The sequence below is a fragment of the Dromiciops gliroides genome, chromosome 4, assembly GCF_019393635.1.
Source record: "Dromiciops gliroides isolate mDroGli1 chromosome 4, mDroGli1.pri, whole genome shotgun sequence".
In the NCBI taxonomy this organism is placed as follows: Eukaryota; Metazoa; Chordata; class Mammalia; order Microbiotheria; family Microbiotheriidae; genus Dromiciops; species Dromiciops gliroides.
Window position 1 is genome coordinate 103,672,566 of NC_057864.1, and position 24,114 is coordinate 103,696,679.

Sequence of the window (24,114 nt, forward strand, 5' to 3'; positions counted from 1 at the left end):
CTGAAGTCATCGAGTCAATCTCCTCTGGGCAGGATGGCCTCCTGACCTAAGTGAGGTACTTGGATCTCTTAGTGTTTTGGGGGTCCTTTGGGGTTGATGAATCCATAACAACATCAAAAGTATTTCAACAGGAAAACTCACAGCTGAAACTGAGATCAACAAATGACTATCTTGCTTGTAGACGTCTGTCCTGGTGACCAGGTGGATTCCCTGGCCTCTCAGGCCCGTTGTCTGGCTGAAGGATGTGGGGACCAGGGGGTGTGGAGACCTGAGTTCTAATCCTGTGTAATGTTTAAAATCAATCTTCAGGTGGACGTCTGCCAAATCCCATTATTATTATTTTATCAAACCTGCCTGTAACATTAATGTGCTAGGTGACTTCAGCTTAGGGAAGAGAGTCCTTCCCAATCCTTCCATCCTCTTTGGGTCACTGGTGACATCAGTGACACAAGGGAGATGAAACCTCATTCTCAGGAGATGCTAGGGGGTGTGTAAATAAGAATTTATGTAAACTACTTTGAGTACAATACAGACCTATGGTGCTGCTATTATTGCTATCAACAGAAACACTTGACTTTACACAACGGGTAGGTATGCTCCCAAAGAGTCCTGCGTCAATCAAATTTGTATAAATTAAACTGTTTTAAAAGGCAGGTTGGGGGCAGCTAGGTGGTGCAGTGGATAGAGCACCGGCCCTGGAGTCAGGAGTACCTGAGTTCAAATCCAGCCTCAGACACTTAACACACACTTACTAGCTGTGTGACCCTGGGCAAGTCACTTAACCCCAATTGCCTCACTAAAAAAAAAAAAAAAAAAAAGGCAGGTTGGAAGCATTTTGTGCACAGCATGATTATAAAGTAATATAATTTTTTGTGCTGTCTTTTCTTAATTTTATAACAATTCATCCTAAAAGAGGCAAAAAGTATAAAGTAGTGGAAAGAGATCTGCCTTAGGAGGCAGGAGCCCTGGGTCGCTTACACATCTCTGGGCTTCAGTGTTTCTCATCTATAAAATGGGATGTCAGTTTACATGTCTAAACACAGGGCATTGGACCAAATGATCTCTTGAGAGGCAATATGTTTATCCAAAATAGCCTTACTCTGAAATGGCATTTTATTTAATTTCCACATATTTTGTATATGTTTTGTTGCTTCCTCTACTAGAATGTAAACTCCTTCAAGGCAAATTACTCTTTCTTTATTTTCTGTTTTTGTCTTTACATACCTAGTGCCCCGCATGATGTACCTGTTGTTATTGTTGTTTAGTCATTTTTCAGTCATGCCCAACTCTTTGTGGTCCCATTTGGGGTTTTCTTGGCAAAGATACAGGAGTAGTTTGCCATTTCCTTCTCCAGCTCATTTTACAGATAAGGAAACTGAGGCAAACAGGGTTAAATGACTTGCCCAGGGTCACACAGCTAGTAAGTGCTAGCACCTAGCAGGTGCTTAATAAATGCTTATGGAATTCAATTGAATGATGGATTTGGAGTAAAAGGGCCTGAGTTCAAATCTTGACTGTTACCTGTTTGACCTTGGACACATGGGGTCTAGTCCCCACTAACCTTCTCTGGGCCTCAGTTTCCTCCTTTGTAAAACAAAGAGGTTGGACTAGCTGTTTTTAAGGTAATTTTCAGTCCTGAGAGCTATGATTCGATGTAATACTCATTGAGGCAGTCACATTGAACTTATTCCAATGACTTAGCTATTTCTCCAAATGCATTGGAAAGACCTCTTTGGAAATGACCTTTAGAGTTTATGGTGCAGTCTTTTGAATAAATTCAGAGGTAACAAGCTGTGTCTCTTTGGGGATGAATTTCAGTTTCAGAAGTAATCAAACTTTTAAGCCAAGCCTGGTGAACAAAGTGGTTGACTGAGCTAGAGGATATTGAATTTAGTAATAGATCAGGTGAGAGTTGGGCAGGACACTGCTCCCCTTCCACTAGTGCAGATGATGAAATCTTTGAAGATAATGGGTAGGTAATAATAATAATAATAATAATAACAATAATAAATAGCATTTTATAGCACTTTACAAATATCTAATTTGATCTTTACAACAGTCCTAGGAGACAGATGTTTTTGTTGGCCTCATTTTATAGATGAAAACTGTAGGTAGAAAGTGTAAATTGAAACTGAGGTGGACAAAGGTTAAGTGACTTTTCCAGGGTCACACAGCTAGTTAGTGTCTGAAGTCAGATTTGACTTCAGGTCTTCTTGACTCCAACTCCCACACTCTATTCGATGAATCACCTAGCAGACATCTAGGTAACAGAGGCAACAAAGTGTTAAGGTTTTAAATAAAGTGTAAGGATGCATTGGTATTTCTCTGATCAAAACTGAGAGAATTCGAGAGCAGCTTGTCATTGGTCATTGAAATATTGGTCAACCCTGGAGATAGCTCTGAGAATTGGATCTCTTGTAGCAGAGAATGAAGCTAGCTATGGAAGAAGGACCCCACCCTTGAGAGTAAATTGTTCTTCACCTGTGTGGGAAGGAGAGGGCAGAGGGAAAGATATTTTCTTTCTCTTCTCCCCTTCCCTATTGCAAAGCAAGACATTTCTGAAGAGTGTGACCTTTGACAGTCAAGAAGAAAGCACACACACACAAAAAAGAAGAGAGCAAACTTTTATTCTTGAATTGATCTGTGGGGAAGAATAGGCCAAGGATCCCAGCTAGGTGAATTGCCCAACAGAAATGCCATGCCAACAGGTGTAACATAAAGGAGAAAAAGGACACTAGGGCTCTACAATGCTGAAAGTGTGATGTGGTCACACCACACGTATTAATATACCCACTAGTGTGGGCATGTTCCTTATGTGTGTGTCCACTATTCCCAATGACTCTTTGTATGGTCTGTGTAGTTGTGGGGCGAGTGTACACCAGGTTTATGGCAGAAATGTTTTGTTATTATCTTTCATGTTATACCAATCTAGTAAATACCTTTCATTGTTTTTATTGTTGTTTAGTCATGTGTGACTCTTTGTGACCCTATTTTGGGGTTTTTTAGGCAAAAATACTGGAATTCTTTGCCATTTCCTTTTCCAGTTCATTTTACAGAAGAGGAACTGAGGCAAACAGGATTAAGTGACTTGCCCAAAGTCACACTGCCAGTAAGAGACTGAGGCCAGATTTGAACTCATGAAAATGAATCTTCTTGATTTCAAGCTTAGTGTTTTATCCACTTGAGCACCTAGCTGCCCTAATAAATACCTTGGCTTTAAATTAATTGTGTCTACCCCCTGACTATTACATTATCACTTTGGTTAGGGCTCATTAACTATCATTTTAGAAGTTTGGACCCGGGGGCAGCTAGATGGCGCAGTGGTTAAGCACCGGCCCTGGATTCAGGAGTACCTGAGTTCAAATCCGGCCTCAGACACTTGACACTTACTAGCTGTGTGACCGTGGGCAAGTCACTTTACCCCCGTTGCCTGCAAAAAAAAAAAAAAAATTATAAAAAAAAAAAAAAAAGAAGTTTGGACCCACGGAGTACTTAAACTTGGGTGTAGTCACCACCACCACCACCCCAGGCCCAACTTCTGCAAGTATGAGTTAGGTAGTAGCCTGAAGGAAACAGTATAGTGTTGTTGTTTTTTTAAGTAGGACAATAAAGTAACAGGATTCATTTTCTTGAATGGTTTAAGAGCTGATTCTGTAGTCCTCTCCCAAACAGGCATTCCATAAATGTTCAGAGCAGTGTGTTCCTCTGGAATAAATGTATAGCCTCTACTTTTTTTTGTGGGGCAATGAGGGTTAGGTGACTTGCCCAAGGTCACACAGCTAGTGTCAAGTGTCTGAGGGTGGATTTGAACTCAGGTCTTTGTGAATCCAGAGCCAGTGTTTTATCCACTGCGCCACCTAGCTGCCCCCCTAGCCTCTATTTTCAAGAGCAAAAATATTCTGTAGAGTGTAAACATCTCAATGGCAGAGACTAGGGTTTTATTTAGTCTTTTTCTTTTGTAGCTCAAGCACCTAACATGGTACCTAGTAAATGCTCATTAGATGAATGGGTGGAAAATAATTTTAAGTGCTTATTTTATGCCAAGCACTGTGCTAATTTCTGGGGATACAAATACAGAAATAAAGACATTCCCTTCCCTCAGCCAACACATGTAGAGGGATGGTGGCCATGGAGGGACACTTTGGTCCAGAAAGTTGCAGGAATGTTGAGATGAGTAAATTGACACATACCATACAAGAACAATTTCAGAGTTCATTGGACCTTGACTCATAGTTCCAGAGATGGGAGGCCGGGGTGGGTGGGGTGGGGTGGGGTGGAGAATTGTTGATGCTATGGAGGAGTCGAAGTGCAACCTAGCCAGGGCTTTCCTGGAGTAGTGGTCTGGTACCCACCAATTAGGACAGCAGGTTGGAAGTTCTAGGCCATGGTTTCATGTAGGTAGCAAGGCTAGCAGTAAAGCTGTGGAGGATGTATCCAGAGAGTATTTGATTAGACAATACGCATGTGTGTGTTTAATCATTTATGAAACATTGGGATGTATCTGTAAGTTCTGATTTATTTAAAAACAAAAGCAGTCTTGTAACTATAAAGAAATACCTTGTACAAAGGAATTCTAAGGCAGATGCTTTTAGATTACAAATAGCCAGCTCCTAATAGATCTATTGTGGTTAAGTCTGCATTTTCATCTATTTGGTTTACTTAAAGTGGGGCACACTGCATAATTAATAAATTGATTATTTTTGTGTGGGAAATAGGAAAGGCTTTTGGCTTTCAGGGAGACTCAAGCTGAGAATGGAGACCAGATATTAACAAATCAATGAGTAAACAGGACTTAAACCATCCAGGAATCTCATCCATCTGGTGCTAATGTTGAATGGATGGTTAGCCCTCTACCCTGCGGCCTCACTGTGACCCAGTCCTGTTATTCAACAGTTCATCAGAAATGACCCCCACAACATTCTTGTCCTTCCTGGTTCCTTTCTGCCCGTCTTTCTTAACCCCCACCCACAGCCTTTAGGAACTTGACCATTTGCTTTTGTGTATACCACATCTGCCCCCCAAAATGACCTGAATAGACCGACAGCAGGAGCCACTAGGTCTTAAATTTCTACCCTCCCTCCACTTTGCTACTGGAATTCATTGGCCTGGACTACATTATATAATTTGGCCATGCAGCTGGGGATAAGTTCTCTGTGAAAGTGTGGGGAAGCAGTGTCCTAAGTGAGAGACCCTTTCAAACATTAGGCTCACAATCAATAATTGTTCAATCAATAAATTAGAAAAGAATCACAGAATATTAGTGTTAAAGGGGACCTTAAAAGACCAGAGAATTGCATATCTTTAGAGCTACAAACCTTTCATTCTACATACTGAGACAGAAAGAGCCCACACTCACCCAATAGCCCATCCATAGGCTCCTGCCTTCTACTCCAGGACCCTCTTTCCCCTGCTCCACAAAGTTTAGGATGCTACTTAACATGATCCTGTGGGGACAACTTTGTAAGAGCTTGTGGATTTTCTACTGTTGATATGGGAGTTGTTCATTTTATGGATTTATTTATTGTTAGATTTTTCCCACTAAAATTTTTATGTGAATAATCAGAAGGGAACAAGCTGACTTTCATAAGCAACATTTTCTAATAGATGAAAACTTCAAAAACACATATTTGACTAAAAAGTGTAGTAAGTGCAAGATATCCTGAGGTGCATCATTTTTTGACCCAAAACAGAACAAAACAAAATAAAACACACAAGTAAATATCCAAATCATATGTGATACCTTAAAAGATAGAGCAATTGAGATAGCTTTGTCCACCAATTCTCTGATTATTTATATCACATAAGGCATAAAACGGGAAGATGTTGTGACCACTGAAGGCATTGACCACTGTCATTAGCAGGTTCCAACATAGAGTCCAATGGGGGAATTTTCTATGGATATTGACATACCCAAGATGCTTCTGTTTGCAGATGATATTGTACTGATCAAATCAACCACCATTGCTACGGTCTCCTGGATAAGAGACCTGATCACCCAAGAGAGTTCAACCTATACTAGAGGAAAAACCCGGGTGGATGAACTTATGTTGTAGTATACACAATGAGATTCAAAGACATGAACATCTATATTGTCAGATGCAATCCACAGATTAGATTACAGATCTGTTGGAGGTGTGAGAAATTGTTTTTTAAAATCCAAAATAAAGTATTTAGAAGCTACATAAATGTACATGCAGATTTTTTCCTATGAGAAGAACCTATCCTACTATTCATAATAGGGAAAAACAATGAGCAAATGTACTTCATTAGGTTTCTGTTTACACTTAAGTTTACATTCTAGTCATTTTAAGTTGTTAGTGATTGCCAGTAAATCACAATGTCTTTAAACTTACATAGGAATATTTCAGATTCATACTCTTCCATTCCACAGCAAGAACCTAATAGCAGAAAAGATTTTTTCTTTCTTAAAAAAATTATTTATTTCTATATTTATTTATTTGTTCATTCATTCATTTGCTTATTTATTTATAACATTCTTTTCTTTTTAAAATTGTGAATTCCAAATTCTCTCCCACCGTTAGATTTTTTTTTTTTTTAAACCAAGCTGATTCTTACCTCGTCTCCCATCCAAGATACTCCTAGGCAATCCTCCCTCCTCAGACCCACCCCCTTAGTAAACCAGAATCATGAAGGTAGTTCTGCTGTCCAAAGGACAGGAGTAGTTATAGCTAATCTTCCCAGATTAGTTTCAAGTTCTTCCTAGGGCCCAGTAGCAATTATTTTAGGACTATTTGACATGAGACTAACCTACTTGCCATCTCTCTCCATTAATTCAATTGAGCAAACATTTGTTAGACACTGTTAAGCACTTACTGTGTGCAGATCACCATGCTAGAAGCTGGGAGAGAACATTTAGAGAACACATAGAACCTGCCTTCATGATACTAACAGTCTAGTAAAGGGAAGAGATGTTTATGAATAGAACTGTAATGCACACTATAGGATGAGCACACATTTTACAGTTGAGGGAACTGAGGCAGACAGCAAGTAAGGGACTTGGTCATATAGCTAGGAAGTATCTGAGGCAGGATTTGAACTCAGGTCTCCTTAACCCCAGGCCCATCATTCTATGTACTGCCCTGAAGCAGAGTCTTGGACTTGCAATCCAGGGGGACTTGAGCTCAAGCCCTGCCTCAGACACTTAGTAGCTGAGTAACCCTGGGCAAGTCACTTAACCCCTGCCTGCCTCAGTTTCCTTATCTGTAAAATAGAGATAATAATAGCACTTTCCTCACACAGTTGTTATAAGAATCAATTAAGGGGGCAGCTAGATGGTACAGTGGATAGAGCACCAGCCCTGGATTCAGGAGTACCTGAGTTCAAATCCAGCCTCAGACACTTAACACTTACTAGCTGTGTGACCCTGGGCAAGTCACTTAACCCCAATTGCCTCACCAAAAAAAAAAAAAAAGAATCAATTAAGTTAACATATTCACAGCACTCCAAAAGCCTTAAAGTACTATTATTATCATTATGAGACCTGAAGGAGTAAAGGTCATTTCTCCCTGGGGAATCAAGAAAGGCTTCCTAGAGGAGGTCACATTTATGTGAGTCTTTAGAGGTTGAGGTGGGTGGAGGAGAGGAAAGGAGTGCCTTCTGGGAACAGGGAACAGGATGAGCAATGGCATTAATCTGGTTAATTGAGGATTCTTACTTGGCCAGAGGATTAATTTCTGTCAGCAGCAATGACCGGAATCATAGGATCATAGATTTGAGGCACTGGGGCCCTTAGAGGTTATTAAAGTTAAATAAACATTATGGGATCAGTGGAAACTTATCAATAACTCACTTCACAGCACTTTCCCATCGTTCTGGCTTTTATATAGTCATATGTAGATAAACCCCTGCTTCTGTCTCTTCCCACTTTGCATTGTTTTGTACAGACTTTTTTTAGTGTTTTATTTATTTTTTGCCAAATTAATAACATTTAGTTTGGATTGGGGTGATGATGACACATTGGTATTGCTCCAGCATTGCTATATGGCTTACAAATCATAGCACACAGTCATTTCAGAATAACTAAAATACCAATAGAAAGACATGGGGAGGGGGTTGGAAGGCTATAGTATGGTATTAGGGGTAATTTGCACATTTTGTTGTTTGGTCATTTTTCAGTTGTGTCCGTCTCTTCATGACCCCATTTAGGGTTTTCTTGGCAAAAATACTAGAGTGGTTTTGCCATTTCCTTCTCCAGCTCATTTTCCAGATGAGAAAATGGGGTTAAGGGACTTGCCCTGGGTAACACAGCCAGTGTCTATGGCTGGATTTGAACTCAGGTCTTCCTGACTCCAGGCCCAGAACTCTTTCCACTATGCTACCTGGTTGCTGGTTGTCCCAAATTCCCCCATAAGAAGTGATTTAAAATATATTATTGGAAAATATATATATATACATATATGTGTGTATGTGTATATATCTCATATATAAATATACAAATATATATTTTATACATATATATGTGTATATGTATATATATGTGTGTGTATATATATGTATGTATGTGTGTGTGTGTGTGTGTGTGTATATATATATATATATATATATATATATATATGACTAGGGAAAAAAGATGGACAGATCCTGTAGCAAGAATGGCAAAAGACGGCCACCTAAGCTGTACATTGGATCCCCCAAGATATAGAAAGAACAGAAGGAAGATCTCTAAAAGTCGTGCCTTTTGGCAGCTGACCTTTCTCCCTGGGCTCCCTGTTCTTGTTGGAAGGGCAGCTAGGTGGCTCAGTGGATAGAGTGCTGGCCCTCAAGTTGGGAGGACCTGATTTCAAATCTCACCTCAGACACTAGCTGTGTGACCTGGGGCAAATTACTTAACTCCAATTGCCTCAAACATCTGGAACCTTCTCTAGTCATCCTGATATGTATCTTGCCACTGGACCCAAATGGCTCTGAAGGAGAGAGTGCTGCTGGTGACTCTGCACAGCCCTCCCCCACTTAAATCCAGTTCATTGCAAGTCATGAAATCACCTCCCTGATGTCATGGTCCTCTTTGAGAATGAAGGACAAACAACAACAACTTGTTGGAATGAGAGTACAAGTCATTTTTTTGTCTTTGAGGGACTCCTTTCTTCTGCTCCCCAGCTCCTTGCTCCAGTTGCCTATATAACATCAGTTTTCATTTCTCTTGAAGTCCCAGTACTCCATTTCTGTATGGGACTGAATCTGTCATTTTTGCTGCCACCAACCCTCAGGGTTCCTAAGTGTTTTGAGTCCTCTGATTCATAGCATTATAAATCTAGACCTGGGAGGGACCTTAGAAGCCAACTAGTCCAATCCCCTTATTTTACAATGGAGAAAATTTGAGTTTGACAATCCTACTTTACATTATGGGGGCAGTGAAGTGGCTTGGCCTGGATTCAGGAAGATCTGAGTTCAAATCCAGCCTCAGACACTTAGTAGTTGTGTGGCCCTGCTCAAGTCACTTAACTCTGTTTGTCTTAGTTTCCTCATCTGCAAAATGAGCTGGAGAAGGACATGGCAAAACCACTCCTATATCTTTGCCAAGAAAACACCAAATGGGGTCTTAAAGAGTCCAACAAGACTGAAATGACTAAAAAACAATGAATCCTTTAAGACTCCAACTTACGAAGCAGGTTACATTAATAGACAGAATGATCTATACCAATAATTCCCATTTAGTGGTTTGCCAAGATCCAAGGGATTCTCAATAAAAAATTCTTAGGGGCAGCTAGATGGCGCAGTGGATAGAGCACCGGCCCTGGAGTCAGGAGTACCTGAGTTTAAATCCCGTCTCAGACACTAACACTTACTAGCTGTGTGACCCTGGGCAAGTCACTTAACCCCAATTGCTTCACTTAACCCCCCCCCAAAAAAAAACCCCCAAAATTCTTAAATGATGTCTTAAGTAGTAAATAATTGCCCAATTACCTTATGAATCTATTTGTCCTCCAAGCATGTGTATATTTGAAACATTGATCCTCAGAAATTCGGATGGTAAACAGATGAGGTCTTGCTGAATTGCTTCTTTTAATTCTTATAGAATTTCCCAAATTAAATATTCATAATTATTTTAGAATTAGAGTTTTGTGAGTTTGTATTTAGAGTTTTCATAATTGTAGGTAGAATGCAATTTTTATTATGAAATTATCATTATATAAAGTAAATTTTAATTGAGAACTCTTGGGAACAAAAGTCACCATTGTAGTTATTATAAGCACTTAATGAATAAATCTAAAAGAACATTATGAGTAATAGATTAAATTACCATTTAATGTTCAGCACATATTTTTGTTGTTGTCAGGAGTTTGTAGTACAAAAATTATTGGGAATCATTGATCTAAACCAATAGACTGGTAAAAAAATATTTTCCAAGACTTTCCTTTGGGCTTTAAAATGCAAGTCCCCTGTTGGAGACCCCACTGAATTCCAGTTTCTGAGGGATAACTCTGGCTGTTATTGCCCAATGAATGTTTGTTCATGCCATTCTCGGCTTAAGTTACCATTTCTGTGTCCTCCCCTGGGCACCTCACTTCTACCAAGGAGAGGTTCCTACAGGTCATAGGATCACAGACAAAGAGGTGGAAGGTACCCTAGAGACAATCTAATCCATCCTGCTCATTTGACATATGAGGAAACTGAGGCCCAAAGCAATGAAGTGACAAAGCCAAGGTCACACTCATGTCAAGAGTCAGGATTTTGGATGCAGGTCCTCTGACTCTTTCCCTCATATCACACTTATGTGACTTGCCAAGGCACCCAGCCAATAAGTGGCACAGGCAGGATTGGAGCCCAGATTAGATTTTGTGACAGTTTAACCTTCTCCATCTCTCAAGGAATAACTTTTCTGGTATTTACATTTAGCTGGAAGGGATCTTAGGAGCCACCTAATCCAACCCCTCCTTTTCCAAATAAGGAAACTGAGACCTAAAGAAGGAAAGTGATTTCTATATAGGGGTTAAAGTAACATAGCTGAGATTCACACAGACCCTCTGACCCAATACAGAGCTCTTTTCCACTAACTGCTGTCTTTCTCTCTTTCTCTGTCTTTATCTCTCTGTCTCTTTCTCTTTCTTTGCCGCTATCCTTTTTTTAAGGTCAGACCTGTACTTTCATTGGTATAGGGAGTTACCAGTGAGGAAATAGCCTCTGATGACATCAGTTTCTACTTACTACACTATGAGTACCATTATAATTTTATGCTACCTGAAACACTTCAAATATACCGTAGTAAGAGATAGTTTCTTCCCACAATTAGGTGAGGGTCATTTTGTTATGCAATCACTTGCAGGGCAGCTATTGGATCAGAAAGCAAAAGGAACCATCAGAGGCATACAGAGCCCTCCCCTACATTTAGAACAGGCTACTGCAAGTACTTGTTCTAGTGTCAGAATCTGGTGTCACTGGAGTTCAAATCCCATCTCAGACAATTGCTACCTGAATTACCTTGGGCAAGTCACTGAACCTCCTGGGCCTCAGTTTCTTCATCAAATGAGGGTTAGATAGTCTCAGAGGTCCCTGACAGCTATGACCCTATGGCCTCTGAACATAGAAGTGTTAAGTAAAATATTTGACTCCATGAATAACCATCCTGGAGAGAAAGCATCTATCCTTCAAAATGCCCAGAGATTAAGGTTCCTTGATTCCTTATTAGTGACTTTATTTATTCCTTTATTTTTTCTTCATTTATTCAGTATTTATTGAAGTCTACCATTCACTCAATATAGGGATGGGTACTTTGGGAGATTTGGAAAGCAATAAAAGAGAAGTCATGCCTTGAGGAGCTTCTGGCACATTAAGGGGAATCAAATCTCCAATCAACAGATACTTGCTAAGTGACCAGTGTACATTCAGCACTCAAAGTGATGAGGCTGAATGTGGGATTGGGGAGATAATTAGCAAATGGAGTAGGAGATAGATGGTAACCTTGGAGTTTTGGATGAAGTGCTTCCATTGGCTTTTCCCCCCAGATGTGTTATGGTTCTTGATTTACAGAGCAATACCAGTCCAGGTCCTGTCTTCTGGGTTCCTGGGCTTTGGGCAAGGGAAGGACAGTGGGCTGGGGAAGCAATATCTGACTGCCTTCGGTTTTTATCCTGTAGTTCAGATGTCCGTATTCTCTGTTAGACTCTGCAGGCTGCTGATGCCCAGGAAAAAAATGCCATCAGCAGTGCTTTCCTATGTTTCTCAAATGTATCCTTCTGTGTGAAAACCCCAAAGAGCTTATTAGCACACTGCACTTCTGATATATGAAAAGTGAAATAGCAGTATGAGATCACATTTAAGTATCAGACAATGGGTATAGATAAGAAATGGTCTGGGAATTTTTGTGCTGCTACACAGCCCTGTTGACTGGGAGGTTCCTCATGAGGTCTTCCCATAGTCTCCTTTGCTTATCTCCCACTCCAAGAACAGCTGATTGCTGTTCTCATGTTGGGGCCCATTTGCCGCATCATCTTTCTGCTTGTCCAGCTGGGGAGAGTCTCTATGTATGATTGCTGTGAATGAATGTTCCCACTTGGCACAAGGAACATACTGTGCTTGGCAGAGGCCACAGTGATCATCCTAACCTGGCATGGACAAAGGAACTTTTCTTTAGACAGTAAAAGGCAAGGCAAGAAAGAAAAGTGTGTGTGTGTGTGTGTGTGTGTGTGTGTGTGTGTGTGTGTGTGTGTGTGTTTAGGGAGAGGGAGAGGGAGAGGGAGAGAGAGAGAGGGGGGAGAGAGAGAGAGAATTTGGCAGGGGGTTTTGGGGGGGGCATTAAGAAATGGGCAGTAAGGAGTAGGAACTCCTTCTATCAATCCAGATTTCTTTCACCACCACAGTTTACAACCTAACCAAGACTTAGATTAAGTCCTAGAGAGTTTCCTGAAATACAAAGAAATTAACTGATTTTCCAGGGCCACACAACTAATAAGTTGTCAGAAGTGGAATATGAATCCAAGCCTGCTTGACTCCCCTACCTTACATTGCCTTTCAATAGCATAGAAAGAAGAATTGCAGTAAACAGCCTGGAATTCACAACATATAGAAAAGAAGAGAAGGAAGGAAGGAAGGAAGGAAGAAAAAGGAAAGAAGGAAGGAAGAGAAAGGAAGGAAAAAGAAAGAAGGAAAGGAAGGAAATAGAAAGAAATTAAGGGAAAAGGAAGTGAGAAAGAAAAATGAAGGAAGAAAAAAGAAAGAAATCAAGGAAAGAAGAAAGGAAGGAAGGAAGGAAGGAAGGAAAGAAGGAAAGAAGGAAGGGAGGGAGGGAGGGAGGGGAGGAAATAAAAAGGAAGAAATGAAGGAAAAAAGAAAGAGAAAAAGAAAGAGAGAGAGAGAGAGAGAGAGAGAGAGAGAGAGAGAGAGAGAGAGAAAGAAAGAAAGATAAAAGAAAGAACAGGCAATACAAATCTTTACTCCAAAGCCCAAATCATGGGTCACAAGCAAAATGAACAAGAGATCATCACTAAGGGAAGAAACAAATTGGCCTCCATTGGTATTACTGAGAGTGAGTGGGATGGCACAAGGTTGGTGAAAGACCTTGATATCAGGTCATATGAGTATCTGTTAAAAGCAATTGGGATGTCAACCTTGAAGAAGACTTGTCCAGTGTTTTTATTCCTTACTCCCCTCCACATCCTCTGCAGCCCCGTAACACTGGTCTCCCTGCTGTTTCCTGCACAAAACACTCCATCATTGCATAGTCACTGCCCGTCCCCCATTCCCAGAATTCTCTCCTTCATCTCCTGCTTCCTGGCTTCCCTGGCTTCTTTTTAAGTCACAGCTAAAAATCCCTTCTTCTCCCTCCTTTCCCAGTCCCCCGTAATCTCAGTACCCTAGCATGGTGCCATGCACACAGGTATCTGCTCAATAACCATTTGTTGTGAATGAATTACTTGGAGACACTCATCCAGGTCTTTTGCCTACAATCCTAGTGCTCTAATGAACTCCCTCCTACTTAACCAGCTTTAGGACTGTGTGATCCCAACCTCTCTGAACTTCAGTTTTCTCATCTATAAAATAGGGGAACGCAGCGGACAGTAATGACCACTTCCTTCCTCACAGGGGTGTGTGTGTGTGTGTGTGTGTGTGTGTGTGTGTGCGCGCGCGCGCACGCACGCGTGAGAAATAAAGACTATGAAAGTGCTTTGAAATCTCTGTAAGAAAGGAACTAGGAAATTCCAAGGATTTGCATAAGATTGAATAATGTTGATACCTATGTTCACTAGGCTTATGGTTTTTCTTAGATGTTTTTTTGGTTCGGTATTTTCCTTAGGCTCTTGTAGACTCAGAATGTTGGAGTTAGATTTTAGAAACCAATGTCCTTATTTGAAGCATTTTGGCCAAACAGCTGGCTGTCATTTGGCTGAGTGCAGTACTCTCATCCTTGGAATTCCCCTGTTGGCACAGGTTTGGTATTTTTGCCTGGTTCCCACTTCTTTTTATCCCAGTTTCTGCCAGTCCCTGGCCCAGGCTGGGTGAGTGAACATTGACAGCTCATGGATGAAATGTCAACATGTCGAAATTCTGCGCTTCTACTGATGTCTCTCTTTGCCTGGGGTTTGGAATTAAATGGCAGGTGGTTTGTAGCATGGAGACACCAAATGTACGTGATCAGGACTGGGATGGCTGTGGGGTGGGAGGGTGGGGTGTGCAGTAGGTCTCCATGAAGAGCTGGACACATGGACCCAATGGATTCTATGAGCAAAGGACAACTTGAAGTTCAGCCTATTGTTGAGGTAGATGCCTTGCTACAGTGGGCTAAACCTTCTAGACCTGTATGACTTTGCACAAGTCATGCCCTCTCCCATCCCCTATAAAACATGCAGAGGTATGATAAAACAAGACTTTAGATACTACTAGCCCAACTATTTCCTCACTAAGTGTCTTCAGGTTCAAACCCCATCTCAGACACAGTTTCATAGTTTCATTGATTTAGAATTGGAAAATACTTCAGTCCAACCATCTAGTCCAACCCCATCATTTTACAGATGAGAAAACTGAGATTAGAGGTTAAGTGACTTGCCCAAGGTCACACAAGTACTAAGCAGCAAAGGAAGATCCTCCGCCCCCACGCCTAGCCCTCTTTTTCCATGATGTATGACTTTGGGCTTAACCTTTCTGAGCCTTGGAAGGCACTTTAAAAATCTATCTGGGGGGCAGCTAGATGGCGCAGTGGTTAAAGCACCAGCCCTGGATTCAGGAGTACCTGAGTTCAAATCCGGCCTCAGACACTTAACACTTACTAGCTGTGTGACCTTGGGCAAGTCACTTAACCCCAGTTGCCAAAAAAAAAAAAAATCTATCTACTAGGGGCAGCTAGGTGGCACAGTGAATAAAGCATTGGCCCTGGATTCAGGAGGACCTGAGTTCAAATTCAGCCTCAGACACTTGACACTTACTACTTGTGTGACCCTGGGCAAGTCATTTATCCCCCATTGCCCCACAAAAAGCAAAAAAAAAAAAAATCTATCTACTAACCTATAGAAGGAGTGTGATCTGCTTTAGAGGAGGGAATTCCCACACCATTGAAGAACTGACCTACTATACAAGGTTGTTCTGAGGAAAGTGCTTTTCAGATCTAACAATGGAAAATAAATACAAGTTTCCCACTCTCATTTCTAGACTTTAAATCTGCCCCATTGGAGGCATCCTGCTTCTCTCCTAGCTTGTCTCATAAATATCCTTTTGATGGGGTCTTAAATCCCCTATAAAATGCCAGCTTTCTGAGTTCTTTAATCCCAACCTCAGCATCACTCCATTCCTGACTGGAATTGGTTCATTGCTTCTACCTCATATTAGATATCTGAGGATATGGGGTTAAATCCCAGATCTGTTTGTTAATACTTGTGGCCTTGATTAGGTCTCTTCAACTGTGTAGGCCTCAGGTTCTTCCTCTATAAAATGAGGAGTTGGATTAACCATGGGGTTCTTTAACATTGTGTGTGTCTGTCATGGACTCCTTTGACAGTCCAGTGAAGCCTATGGACTCCTTCTGAGGGGAGGGTTTTTAAATGCATAATATATTTATAGAAATATATAAGAAATAATTTAATAATATACATAATATCTATACATATAGAATAAAATATGGAGAGAACCAATTGTATTGAAATATAATGATCAGCATGTTTTATTTTGTTTTAAGTTCATGGATTTAAGGTTAAGAAGCCCTAGATTAGGAGCAGCTAGGTGGTGCAGTGGATAAAGCACTTGCCCTGCATTCAGGAGGCCCTGAGTTCAAATTCAGCCTCAGACACTTGACACTTGCTAGCTGTGTGACTCTGGGCAAGTCACTTAATCCCCATTGCCTTGCAAAAAAGCAAGAAAAAAAGAAAAAGAAAAAGAAAGAAAGAAAGAAAGAAAGAAAGAAAGAAAGAAAGAAAGAAAGAAAGAAAGAAAGAAAGAAAGAAAGAAAGAAAGAAGCCCTAGATTAGATGAGCATCTCAAAGGTCACTTCAGGGGATTGACAAGCATTTATTAAGTGCCTGCTGTGTGCCTGGTACTGTATTAAGTCGTGGGGTTATGAATACAAAAAAAAAAAAAGAGGACAGGCTGTGCTCTCAAAATGCTCACTTAATAGCTGAGGGAAACTACAGGAGACGAGACGATATATAGGAGAATTCACTTGGGGAGCAGATACGATGGCAAAGCCCAGGGGTCCTTAGGGTACATTTGATTATCTGCCCTGAAGAGAGGGGAACCTGGAAAGGACTGACCCACTGAAACTGGGAAGCAAGGAGTGGACCCAGAGGTCAGAGTGGAACAGAGATTCAGATGTAGGGTTGGAGTGGGGCATTGGCAGGAAGGATGGGGGTGGGATCTGGGTAGGGGACAAGTGATCTCTGGGAGTCCTCCGGGGGGAAAAGGGAGAGCAGGATTTCCTCTCAACTTTGCTTTCCTACTGTCATTACTTGTCAGAACTGGGAACAAGGAACATAATCAGCTGGTTGAAAGGTTTCCTCTGCCCACCCACTGAATATAAAAGCTGAGGAGCCAGGAGCTACACAGGAGGAATAGGAAGGAGAGAGAAAAGCAGATCATCTCAGCGAGCTGAAAATATGTGCAGAGACCCAAGTAACACTATAGATAGCATTGAGGCTGAGAGAGGGTGGGGTGAAAAGGGGAACAAGAGAGTGTGACCCAATATTTCTGCCCGTCTGCTGGCGGGTCTGTCTGCCTGCCCGCCTGCCTGCCTGCCCAAGTTTGATGGTAATTACATTCTGTGTTTCAGTCTGGCATTTCGAAGGTCCTAGAATGTGAATTCCTGCAGGGGAGGCAGCCTGCACAATCCTGCTTTGTTCCAGCTCTTTCAGAATCAAGAAAATAATTTTAAAACAATAAGCCTCTCCTCTGAGCTGAGGTTTGCTGGTTTTCACTCAGCACAGCAGAGTAACTGTTTGTTATCTCCTTTGAGGGGTTTCATCTAGATACTCAAAACTGGTTGGGAGCAGTAGAGTGGTCAGAGCTAATTTATGCTGAAAATCAGTAACCCTAGGGAACTCTATAACATGTACAGTGTAGACTATAAAGGACAGAGGCTGAAGCCAATGATTCATTTAATGTTCATGTGCCAAGGGCCAGGCTGGCCACTGTGGGAGACACAACATCAATACTGGAATTATACTGGTATAGTGCTCTCTGATTTTCTAAGTCCTTGCCCTCGTAATAATTCTGTCGAAATGTAGATAGGTATTATTTTTCCTTTTTGAACCAGATATTAAAATCATATGAGATTTCTCAGTAAATAAAAAGTGTTTATTATTGTCAGATTAGGCATAAAACAGGAAGACTTTATTACTTAATCTCCATTTGCCTCAGTTTCCTCATCTGTAAAAAGGGGGGTAATAATAGCACTTACCTCACAGGATTGTTGGGAATCCAATGAGATTATATTATATATTATCAAATGAGATAATATTTGTAAAGTACTTGGAACAGTGTCTGGCATGTAGGAGGTGCTATATAAATGTTAATTATTGTTATGATGGTTATTAGACAGATTTATTATTATTGTTGTTGTCGTTGATACTGTTGTTGTTATTATTAGACTGAGACATTTGCCTGTGGCCATGAAGTATGCCCCATACAAGGTCCAAAAAGAAGAGGGATGCTTTGTAGATTATAGAATCTCTGGTTTGCAGATGATATTCTGCTGATTGCATCAAGTCCCAGAGCACTGTAGGGTCTTCTCAATAAGATCCATGATTACTCAAAAGAGATGAGCCTAGGGGCAGCTAGGTGGCACAGTGGATAGAGCACTGGCCCTGGAGTCAGGAGGACCTGAGTTCAAATGCAGTCTCATACGCTTAACATTTACTAGCTGTGTGACCTTGGGCAAAATCACTTAACCCCGGTTGCCTCACTAAAAAAAAAAGAGAGAGAGATGAGCCTAACAATACATATAGGAAAGACTAAATGGATGAAAAATATTTGTTTAGACTATGACATGTTATTCTAACACTAGCCCATTGGGTTAATCAATATCTGAGACAGACACTTGCAGATGAGCAAACCAGGCCCAGAAGAAAATAGGCTGGATTGCATTTGGGAAATTTGAAAATCCCAAGTAGCATCCTAGCACAAGGATCATCTTGTCAGCATAAAAGTTCTGTCTATGACTGAAAGATAAAATGTGAATGACAGGTTCCAGTGATGACCTGTGCATAAGAAATGGCATAAGAGATAGTATCAGTGAAAATCTAGGATCAGAAAAAGAGATGGACTGGTCATGTGGAGAGGGTGAGAGGTAATAATGGATGGACAGCCCAAGTGCTCAGATGGCAGCTACAAATGTCATAAGGCCTGGGTGAGAGATTAGAGGCACATCCATGGGGTGGACATCTGTGGTGGAGGAGCTGTGGAAAGTACATGGCCAAGAATCACATTAGAGAAGAAGGTACAGATTGGATTATCTGAAGAATTTTATGGTGTTTTTTGTTCAGTAATTTCAATCAGTCCTGTCTGACTCTTCCTGACCCCACTTGGAGTTTTCTTGCCAAAGACACTGGAGTGATTTGCCATTTCCTTCTCCAGATCATTTTACAGATGAGGAAACTGAGGTTAACAGGGTTAAGTGACTTGCCCAGGGTCACACAGCTAGTAAGTGTCTGTAGCTGGATTTAAATTCAGGTCTTCTGGACTCCAGGAAGCATTTTATAGATGAAAAAACTGAGGCCAGGTGAGGCTTCTAGGGATACAGAGAGGTATAAGTTGTGGTTCCTTTCTTCAAGGAGTTCATAGTCTAGCTAAGATAAAATAAATGAAATAGTTGTGAATAGAATGCTGGCCTTGGCATTAGGAAAACCTGAGTTCAAATTTTGCTTCAGACACTTGCTAGCTATGTGAATTTGGGCAATCACTTAACCTCTCTGTACCTCAGTTTCCTCATCTGGGAAAGGAGTCACAACACATACCATTCTGTATCCCCAGCCCCAGGATGTAAGGAAAACAGCCTTGATTCCACCATTTATTAGTTGTATGACTCTAGGCAAGTCACTCAGCCTTACTTGGCCTCTGTTTACTTCAAACAATCCCATCCATGCTTTCTCACCCAATGTGATTCTTGGTCATGTACTTCCATAGATAATTACACCTACCATATGGAGTTGTTCTGAGGATCAAATGTGGTGGTAAACATCAAGCACTTTGTAGACCTTAAAGTGCTCTAAATGCTGGTTATTATAGAGTAAAGCAATGGTGCCAAGCTCATAAATAGATTTATGTTTGCCACATATTGACTTTGAAAACCACAAATTCACATTATCTATGTTGTATTGTATTTTTATTTATTGTATTAAATGTTTCCCAATTACATTTTAATCTGGTTCCTGTCACTTGGGAATTTTGTAGGCTTCAAGTTTGGCACCTCTGGTGTAAGGCAGTCTGTGATTAAGTGATAAGATGTATGGGGGAGGTAGGTGCCAGAAGATTTCAGAAAATGGGGACATCGATGTGGGAAAGATTTTGTAAAACATTTGGACTCTTAGGGGCACATAGGTCATGGATTAAGAGATGGTAATTACTTTAGAGATCATCTTACATCCTATCTATACCTTCATTTTAGATATGAGGAAACTAAGGTCCAGAAGCAGTCAATGTCTTGCCCGAAAGCATCAGCACCAGGATTTGAACCCAAGTCCTCTAACTCCACACTCAAGATTTCTTTCCACTGCCCATGACTGAGAAAAGTAGGAAGGATATTCTGGCCTGAGAATAACTGAGTCTGTATAGCTCTCTGAATACTTAGTTCAGTAGGCACATGTCATTAGTCACTTCCCTTTTCCACTTGTTATTAGCCACAAGTGACTAAGTCTCTTTTGATACCCAGACCTGTGATCCAATCACAACTTGGATTACAGTCCGTACCTGCCTGCTCATTCTGTTTGTCTCCTGTCCTCATTCTCCCAGAACAGGGATTCACTCAACATGTTAGAGGTTTTCCGGGCTTTCAACCAACATTGCAAGGATGTCAACATGAGCTGCCTCCCTATTATCACTCTTGTCATTTGACCAGCCCATTTTCTTTTTCAATCATCTACTTCCTTAATGACATCCTCTACTCTGCATGTTATCCATAGTACCTTACTTGTTATGTGTTATAGCCTGCTCTCACCCACCATACACTTCTCCATTCACTTCTGAGTGGGACCCATTTTTAATTTTTCAGAAGCTTTGCTCCATGACTCATTCATACATAAGCATTGGTAGAATATTGGTATTAAAAGTATGGCATATTTGTTTCTCAGAGAAGATTGGGGTGATTAAAGGAACTTTGCAATTTTTCAAAAGTACTCCCACCCATGTTTCTCTTTTAGCTTAGATCTGGGCCAACATCATTATACATTTGCACTGGTGGATGAGCCCTGTAGATTGTCTAACAGCATGTTGTATTCTGGACGATAAGGGTTCCTTCTTCACTTGTTTTTTCTTATGGAGATGGCTAAGCCAAACTCTTTTTTAGTGGTTTTAGATTTCTTCCATTAGGCTTTTCGGTTTTAAGATAAGTGGGCTTGATTCATCTTCAGGCAGGAAAATCTGGAGAATCTCATCAGCCATATAGCATTTTTCTTCCACCTGAATCCATCTTGAGTCTCCTCTGTGACACTTGTTTGATGAACATATGTCTGTGTTTTATGCCTTTCCTAATGTTAATGATCAGAGGGTTTGCAAAAAGGTGATCTCTGTTGCTCTATCTTTCAAGGAATCTTGAATAATTTTGGTGTCAATTCTGTGTATGTCTCTCCTAATGTTAATGATCAGAGGGTTGTACAATAAAGTGATCTCTGTTGCTTTGTCTTTAAAAGAATCATGAGGGGCAGCTAGTGGTGCAGTGGATAGAGCACTGGCCCCGGAGTCAGGAGGACCTGAGTTCAAATCTGGCCTCAGACACTTAACACTTACTAGCTGTGTGACCCTGGGCAAGTCACTTAACCCCAATTGCCTCACTAAAAAAAATTTTAAAAAATTAAAAAAAAAAAGAATCATGAATAATTCTGATGTGTGAATCAGAGACACCTTGTTGGAAGAAAGAATTTTAAATAGTGTATTGTTCTATAAGAATCAAATATTTTTAATAATCAGTGAACAATAAGCCAAGTGCTAGCTTGTATTCTCACATCTTTCAGTCAATTGAGTATTGGTAGGTATGTGGTTTCCTGTGGAATATCACTCATCAGCGTTTGCCCATTCCCTACTGGTACTTGTATTGAAGATACTCTCCATGTGGGTAGATTATGCTTTTTCTCCTTTGTATATCTTATGAACTGATTTTTCAACACCTTCACAACAGTGTGTAGTTCAGACCCAGATGTCCTCTATGTACGTTTGTTTGAATCCAGCTCCTTTTCTTCTCTTTGTCCTCTTCTATGTGTTTCCACTTCTTCTATAAGCACATCTGAGATTTTGATCTTAGAGTCCTAGTGTTGTCACCTTAAAATCCTTGAAGGTGAAAAAAGTTTATGTTACAAAATCTTTGTAAACCTTTTGTATTTTTCTCCTGTTAAATGCTCTAAGGCCAACTTAGCTTAGTTGAGTTTCTCACCAAGTTTTCTTCAAACTGTTTTTTAAAAAAATATTCCAGTAATGAAGCGATATTGTTCATTATCTTCAATCGTCATTCTCCATAAGAGTTTACAAATGGGTTTATATTCTAAGTCAGTGTTTCCTTATCTCACCACTCATCAAGCGAGTCAGGTAGCTCTATGCTCCCTAAGGTGGCTTTTAGGCTCTTTCATCTCCTTATACTGGCATTGATTTACACTGATTAAAATTGTCTGAAATTATTGTAGTCTTTCCAATGTCTTTTCTTCATGCACATCTCATTTTTCATCATTAATAATTTTTAAAAAATAGGTCAGGATCAAGTTGTTTTAATTACACTCTATATCTTTGTCTCATCTTTATTCTTTTTTCTAGCATTATAATCATTTTGGTCCTTACTCTCAGGAATGCCTTTCACATCAGTAATGAGTCATTTCCTCTCTGTTAACATCACACACAAAAACAAATGGATTGAATTTTATTTGGTGCTTATCATGTCAAGTGCATTCTAATTATTTTCTCAAAGAAAGTATTCATGGCATCTAAGTGTGAGACATCTGATTATTCTACATGTCACAAGGAGAGAAATGGTGTTCTCCAAATACATGATCTTGATCTATATTGTCCTACATATATATAGGCAATATATTGCCAATATGTTATATGTATAGGCAATATATAGCCTATATATGTTGCTTTCAACTAGTCCCACTTTATATTGGAATTACTAAATATCGTGTTTGTTGATTTAATTGACCAAGCTCATTACATAAATGCTACTACTTTATTCTCTGTAAATACAAGGTAACAATAGATGCGAATATTTTTGCGGTTATCTTTTTGCAAATATATTGCATGAGTTCCACAATATGATCTAGCTAAATATCCCATGAAATGATGCTTCTAACTGCCTTTGGCCATAGTGGGTGCTTAATAAATGTTTTTTCATTCATTCATAATAAAAATCAACTCTGCCATATCCTTTATTTTTGTTTTCTAGGAGAAACTGAGAGCCAGTCTTCATTTCATTTATAATTTCCTTTTTTCTTCTGATTTCATTGATAATAATGTGACTGATATAATTCAATTTTTCTTATATTATGTCTCCTTGTTGGTTGTTTTTCAAGAATCTCCTATTCAGCATATTAACAGCTAAGTTAAAGTTTATAGGTGGTCTGGAAACTACAATTCTTTTTTTTTTTTTTTTTGGTGAGGCAATTGGGGTGAAGTGACTTGCCCAAAGTCACACAGCTAGTAAGTGTTAAGTGTTTGAGGCTGGATTTGAACTCAGGTCCTCCTGAATCCAGGGCCGGGGCTCTATCTACTGCGCCACCTAGCTGCCCCAGAAACTACAATTCTTAACATTCTCTCTGCCCAAGTTAGTTTCTTTCTTTCTTTCTTTCTTTCTTTCTTTCTTTCTTTCTTTCTTTCTTTCTTTCTTTCTTTCTTTCTTTCTTTCTTTCTTTCTTTCTTTCTTTCTTCCTTCCTTCCTTCCTTCCTTCCTTCCTTCCTTCCTTCCTTCCTTCCTTCCTTCCTTCCTTCCTTCCTTCCTTTCTTTCTTTCTTTCTTTCTTTCTTTCTTTCTTTCTTTCTTTCTTTCTTTCTTTCTTTCTTCCTTCCTTCCTTCCTTCCTTCCTTCCTTCCTTCCTTCCTTCCTTTCTTTCTTTCTTTTTGCCTTTCTTTTAAAATTTTTAACTTCCAATTTTTTCAATTTAAAATATTTCCTCTCTGTTCCCCCATGAAGGAAAAAAGAAAAACAGAACAAAGCTTTTATAACAAACACACAGTCAATCAAAACAAATTCCTGCATTGGCCATGTTAAAAAAAATTTACATCTCAGTCTTTATTCTAAACTTGTCACCTCTCTGTCAGGAATTGGGCAGCATGCTTCATTATGGGTCCTCTATAATTGTTCTTGCTTGATCAGAGATCATACATCTTTCAAAATTGTTTGCCTTTACAATGTTGTCACTAGTCTATAAATTATTCTACTGGTTCTGCTCATTCATTCAGCATTAGTTCATACAAACTTCCCAGGTTTCTCTGAAGCCATCCTTTCATCATTTCTTACAGAATAACAGTTTTCCATGTTTTCATA

The 24,114-nt window shown here is 40.1% G+C and overlaps 1 protein-coding gene across 15 annotated transcripts in view; it reads left to right on the forward strand.

The window, feature by feature from the left end:
• NFASC (neurofascin) overlaps positions 1-24,114 on the forward strand; it is a 256,804-nt gene that overhangs the window by 80,287 nt on the left and 152,403 nt on the right. The gene's annotated exons all lie outside the window — the stretch shown is intronic.